Here is a 7,598-nt window from a genome sequence, read left to right as displayed (position 1 = left end):
GGAGAAATAGAGCGAACACGGAGAGAGGATGAAGATGAGAGAGAAGTAGAGCTGTCAAAACGGGCGGCCCGGCCCGTTTAGGGCCGGCCCTAACGGGCTTCAGGCTTTATCGGGCAGGGCCAAAAAGCCCGGTTGAAAAACAGCTTGAAATATACTACTCGAGCCCGGCCCTACACGGGCCGTGCGCTTAACGGACCGGCTCGTGTTAAAAATTATATATTTTTTATAAAAAAAAAAGTACTATAAAATACTCATATAATTTTTTTTTTATAAATAATATTTTTAATATGTTTAAATAATGTCTAGAACAAAAATAAATTGTAAACATTTTCGTACAAACGTCGTAAACTTAAACGGCGAGGAAATCAATTTTAAATAAATTAGATACGTTATGGTTATATACACGGCGAGGAAATCAATTTTAAATAAATTAGATACGTTATGGTTATATATATATATATATTCGATCTTTAAAATTATAAATAACGAAACGAGTAAATATAATTTTATATTATATGTATATTTGTGTTAATTCATTGAATTTTCACTTTTATTTATTACTTTGATATCAACTATGTAAAGAATTATTTGAAAAATATATATAATTTATAGGATTTTTTTTGTTATGCGGGCGAGCGGGCTACCTTCGGCCCGTTCGGGCTAGCCCTAACGGGTAGCGGCCTTTTTAGGGTCGGGTTAAAAAGCCCTATTAAAATTCAGACTCAATATTTAAGGCCCAAGCCCTATAATTAATCGGGCTAAACGGGCCAGCCCATACGGCCCGGCCCATTTTGACAGCTCTAAAGAGAAGGTTCAACTGAAAAATCAATTATGCGCTTGCATTTTACTGGAAATTACTAAAATGTCCTTGGTGGCATCTATGTGGCATGTTCCATTTGTCCTGTCAGCGAAAATGGACGACATGGATCAATTTTGTTAACGGTGGAAAAATGTAGGGATTTTAAAAACATTTATTGAAATGTAAGGACTATTCTTCAAAATCACGCAAAATCTAAAGACCAAAAACATATTTAACCCTTAAAAAAATGGGATTCACTAGCTGCCATGTCAGCTTCTCGTTAATTATTAAGCTTAATTGTTCTTTTTGTCCCTTAAGTTATTATTAGGTATCGATTTGGTCCCTTAAGTAAAAAAAAGATTGTTTGGATACTTTATCTTGATCTCCGTTACATGTTTTGGTCCCTTCCGTTAAATAAATTCAAAAAAACTTTAGGGTTTATATTATTCATCTTCTTCCTTCTCCTTCCATCCTCTTCATGATCTTCATCATCAAAAACACATCAACCCAGAAACAAAAAAACAAAAAAAAATTCATCTTCAATTTAACTCTACCCCTTATCATCATCATCTTCTTCGTTCAAACCCATAAACACACACAAAATCCAAATCCAGAACCTTAACCAAACCTTACTAAATATGGAACCTTCTCTTCCTCTTTCCCAAATCACGAACCACCAGCCCAGAAAAACAATCATACATCAACAAATGTATTCCTCTTGTTTCTATGTGCTTCAAACACAAACTAAATCATCATATCTGAAACCCCAAATCTCAAAAACATATTCAAACTCACAAACACACACAAACGTATTCAAATCCACATACCCAGATCGCAAATTTCGCTTTCAGTTTCACCAAAAGATGAAAGTTTTCATCTTTAAAAGAGAAGAGAGAGAGAAAGTGTGAAAATGTAAAAGTGTTGCATTGATTGACGGAAAATTGACTTTGATTTAATTTTGGAATATTTTTCCTTGTGGGGAATGAGAAAAATTAAAAAAAAAAATTGAAGAAGAAAATGGAAGAGTGTAACGAAAAAAGGGGAATTGAGTTATGAGTAGTGAGGAGTTTGTGCTGTTAACTCTTGCTTCTGTTGAGTCCCTTGTTGTTGTTGCAATTTTCTAGTTTGTCTAGTTTTTTTTACTGCTATTTTCTGTATGTCTTACTCTAGTCCAGGTGAGTTTACGATGATGATGGGTTTAGATCCAAAAATGGGTCTTAGTAAAGGATTGGTGATGATTATGATGATGATGATAAAGGGTTTAGATGATGATGATGGAAAAATTGGTTATTGATTGAGTTATGAAATTGATTATGTTTATAGATTTGATGAAGATTATGATGAAAAAGACTTTTTTTTTCTTCTGGGTTGGTGTGTTTTTGATGATGAAGATCATGAAGAAGAGGATGGAAGGAGAAGGAAGAAGATGAACAATACAAACCCTAACGTTTTTTGAATTTATTTAACAGAAGGGACCAAAAGTGCTCAAACAATCTTATTTTTTAGTTAAGGGACCAAAGTGATACCAAATAAATACTTAAGGGACCAAAAGCGCATTTAAGCCTTAATGACAACATGGACTATTTGTGCTAACGGATGAAAAATGTAGGAATTTTAAAAACATTTATTGAAATGTAAGGACTATTTGTCAAAAGAGGGCAAAATGTAGGGACCAAAAACATATTTAACCCTTTTATTTATGTACTAGATCCACAAACCTTTTACTTTTTACTTTTTATTTATGACACTATCTAAATAATTATTATACTCTTTAGTTAAATATTTACCATCATGACCTATTTATACGATCTTTATACTTTTCAAAGTTGTTCTTTTCGAACTCTTTGAACAAATTCAAGGACTTCTTCCTTGTGTCAAATACGCATATCAATATCCACTAAGCATGTTAGTAATGTAGATGAAGTAAGAGAAATAAAATATATCTAAAAGATATGTTTATTGATCAATATAAGTCTTACATGTATATAGTTCAAATAGGTCATAAGTCCTTTCACCTTGATCGGTGATTGGCACACTGGAAAATTTTCAAATGCGCAATTCATATCCTTCAAATGATACGAAATCAATCGAGTCTAATTGTTCATATCCATGGATATGGAAATGTGAATCACAGTCATTTGTGCTAACCATGGGTTAAATATGTTTTTAGTCTGTTGTGAATTTCGGTAAAAATCACACCCATGAATAACAAAGATGTGTGGAGCAAAAGAAGTGGTAATCAATGTGTAAAGTGTCTCCAAGCAACAACAACAAGAAAATATACCTAGATCTAAGTGTAGAGCAACACTGCAAGCATAATCAAAGCACAAAGATAAGCAAAGAAAGAAATGAATAAACACACCGAGATTGTTGACCCAGTTCGGTCCAATATGACCTAATATGGGGGAGAGAACAACTCTCCAATCCACTATGATGAAAGTGTTACAAAAGAGTTACAAGAAATTAGCTTACAAGCTTACACAAGAACAAGACCTAATTTCTACCCATCTGTGTCACCCACTCTCACAATATGAATCCTAAGAGAAAACACAAAAGGAAGCTTTTTGATCCTTCTAATGGTGAAATCTAACTACCCAAGGTGTTTACAATGTTTCTCAACCCAAGAGATCCTCACTACAAAGATAATAAACCCTAAAGTTACCTCCTTTGTAATCTAAGTTTCTCTCTCTTCCAGCTCTTCTTCAAAATCTGCACAAGAACACTTATATAGCAGTCTTCAGCTGTCAAAATCGTGTCACGTTTTCCAAACCGTGGCACGATTGGTGTGTACGACCCAAGGTACGACCAACCTTATCCTTAAAACGTATCCAGCAAGTTTGAAAATCGTGTCACGTTTTCCCAAAATCGTGACACAATTGAGCACCCTGAGAAACCATGCTCCCTGCCTGAAAATCGTGACACGTTGATGAAATCGTGTCACGATTTCTCTGTTCTTCCAAACAACAAATTTGAAGCCAATATACAACATAGTCCTTACATTTTGCGCCCCTTTGAAGAATAGTCTATATTTCATTAAATATTTTTAAAATCCTCACATTTTATCTCCGTTATCAAAACTAGTCCCTGCTGTTAATTCTCTAACAGAATGTTGATGTGGCAGTTAGTGAGTCTCAATTATTTTAGGATTAAATACATTTTTAGTCTCTACATTTTGCGTGACTTTAAAGAATAGTCCTTATTATTTTAGGGATTTTAAAAACATTTATCGAAGAATAGTATGTTTAAGACATTGTTTAAAATATTTTGTAATTATTATTACTTTTATATATATTTGATTTATATTTTAAAGATAATATTTCTTTATATGAATTCATTGAAACAATGCCCTTATACATTTGTTAGCATGATATTATTCCGATAAGAATAAAGATTTGTTGTAGTAAAAGATAGTATTTGTATTTGATAATGAATGGCATCTATTCAAATGTCATTTTCACGGAAACAAACAAGGAACACCTCTTCCTCCGGTCCTATGAATTGATTGACATCAGCAAACTTTCAAGTTTCAACTAACATGCATGGAACCTACATATCATGTTCTTGCCTGCAAAAATTGATTGCTTTTATATATTGCAAATAAATAAATTTTCAATTATCATCACAAGTACTAGTACTACTATAGCTATTTGTTGACGAGTGTATAGGTTGAATAAAAAGGAAACACTAGCCCACCTTGTCCGTAGCCATCTAACATTTCCAATTCTTAAATTCCCTCACAAGCACGCACTATGAATGAATCAAAAGGTATGTAAAATGAAAAGGAGTGGCCAACAAAAAAGAGAAAACATAAATATGTACACATGATGGATTCCCATCATCCTTCTCTCCTTTCCATCTCCTCTTTTATTGCTTTCTTCCATCATCTAAATATATTTACTAGTACTTTCATAGTAGATCCACAACATGATGGTATGCCAATGACACCATTGAAAAAAGAATAGAAAAAAAGGGATCACTTAATTTTTGTGATCATAGCTTCTTCTTTTTTGACTCATTGTGATCAATAGTTTAGTTGTAAACTCAAGTGTCAAAAGAATATCCATCAAGAGATGTCCATTCTTTAAATTAATAAATTTGAAGCATTTTGAATCAATAACTCTATATTAGGAAAACCGAAAAAACGCGAAGTCCCTCTCTATATCGAAGAAAGTAAAGAAGAGTTTCATATTATTTTCATCAATAAAAATAGTTTAGTACTTTTTATTATAAAAAGTTCATTAGCATAAAAAACTTCATGTGCTTAAGAGAAAGTACACATCAAAATATATATAGTACTATAATATATATATATATATACAATGACCCATATTAAAAAAAAAAAATATGGATGCTATGTTTCATGGATGCTACGTATGATATTGTATTGATTACCCCAAGGCAAGCCTGCATCAGTGCATTGTCCTAATTGAAATCAGAAGATAAGTACAATTATTAAATTATATATTGAAATAGAAATTTCTACAAAAGTATGAAAGTGTGGGCTTGAAATGTGAATATGGGCGTGAGATGTCTTTGGTAGCTAAAGTAATCTTGTCGTTTTATAATGACAGCTCCAAAACCTAATTGAAGAGACAAAGTTTGGTTGCAGTTGCTTGTTACATGTGGGTTTGAAAACATATAAATAGACATGGCACTAAATGTCAAAGTGTGTCTAGATTATTAATGTACTTTATTTTCAATGTCCATTTCATCATTAACGTGGAAAGAACACTACTCATGATTTCTTTTTTCAATTGGCTATAAAATATTAGAAATTTCTTCATAGTTTCCAATAGTACTACTAATGTAAATTTTTGCTTTGAAGTTTGGAGAAACATCAATTGTGACTTATGATCAACAATTGCTATTGTTTTACCTTTTTTCTTTCATTTTCATTTATCAAATTAAGGTTGCATTCATATGCCAACCATTTTGGAAGATCTTGTGGAGTGATTCAAAAAGTAGTCAAAGTTGTGAACCATGAACATGAAATTAGTAATGACGTGGTCCCATTTGTGATGAACCTTCTAAGTTAGTGTGTGTTTGGCAAACACCAAAATTACGGTGGAAAATCACGTAGGATCAAAAGCTATACATTGAAGCTTTTAAAAATCAAAGTGAAAAGAGATAAAATAAAATTACAGTGACCATATTGTCCACGCTCAACCATGCATATTTACCGGATTTCAATAAGGCTAATGTTTAGAAGAGACATATATGTTGATATGAAAGAAGTGATTGATCTAAACTAAACTCAAGTTAAAGATAAATCGATTGAGAGAATCCTAATTTAAGTTTCATAATTTTACCCCTTCTCAAATTTTCACTGACATGTGAATATGTGATCTTGTAAGATTTTGGTCCCCTATAATTATGTTTGACATACAATAATGACATTGTTTTAAATGCTTGAGTCTCCACTATTTAAGTTGAAAATTTCATATAGAAAAAGTAAAAACCACCCGTGCTTTAACATATAAAGGCATAATAAAACAGCATCCTACTACTCCATTTCTTAGGGGAAAAAGAGCATGAATCTATCTATCTATCTACATTGGATCTTGTGAGCTAACATGAAGTGAAAGAGGACCACTTTATTTAGTGCAAATTTGAGTGGATTTGAAGTGGGTAGCTACTAGCTAAATCATAATTAAATGGATGCAAGTAATTGATAAAGTACCTTTGCTTTTTTTGCATAAAATAAAGGGAGCAAAGGGTCCCAAAAACCTTAAAGATTTAGACTTTTGATTGATTGGAGGTGGCAATGGACCTAATAGAAAAGAAAATTTGATCTCAATAATCTAGATTAAGTACTTATTTATTTATTGGAGGTGGCAATGGATTAATTGATTTGACCCCATTGTATCTTAAGTCTTATTTATTGATGTTGCCTCAACCAACATAGAGTTGTTTTCTTCAAGCTAATTAAAGTTTCTTTTTATTGTTGAAGATAGAGTAATCACAAGTGTTTTCGTATGATTATTGGTGCAGCAAAGCTTTTTATATCGGATAAAAAATGTTTTTTTTTTTTTTTTTACATCGGATACAATACAATATTTATTTATTTTGAGACGGCAATACAATATAATATTGATGTGGACTTTGTTGTGTTGTATATGAGGACCTTCAATGTAAAAGGATCATTTTAGGTTTGATATGAAATTAAAACCGATGAAAAAAGTTTTTACTTTATTGGCTGTTTGTACGAACGAACTACCCAAGACCAGAGGAGACGAGTCCTGAAAATAAAGCATAAATCAAAATGACGACGGACGATTAGGATTGTCTTAATCCCCTCCATGTTCTTGTTTGATAATTTTAGGTCCTAAACAATAACAATGTGATTTCTATCATAACCACCACAAAGCTCCGCAAAGCAATATTGAACATGTTGCGATCCCACATAATCGAAACCACAATCGGATCTATTGATAGATGGAGATTCGAAAACAGAGATCCGCGAGATAATAATGGACGCCACCGGTGGTGCGGAGGGTCAATCTCGATGCAATTAAATCTATAAACTTAAGACTGTTCACAAAAAATTTAGAGACCAAGAAATATAATACATACTACTTCATTCTAGCTTAAAAAAAGTTAAATTAGTATAAAAAAAGTTTTTGGGGACCGTGGCCACTGCTGATCCTCATTCTAGCTTCGTCCCTTGTGTGTTATGAAGAGATTAATTCATGTTAGATTAGTTTTACTAGTTTACTTTCTCTGCAAGCAAGACAATTAAGAAGTTAGAAAATAGTAAGAATTTTGTTTTGATGGTTAGTATAATAGTTAGATGCTAGTA

The sequence above is a fragment of the Medicago truncatula genome, chromosome 2 (assembly GCF_003473485.1).
Source record: "Medicago truncatula cultivar Jemalong A17 chromosome 2, MtrunA17r5.0-ANR, whole genome shotgun sequence".
NCBI lineage: Eukaryota > Viridiplantae > Streptophyta > Magnoliopsida > Fabales > Fabaceae > Medicago > Medicago truncatula.
The sequence above is the reverse complement of the archived record's forward strand: the minus strand, read 5'-3'. Positions refer to the sequence as shown.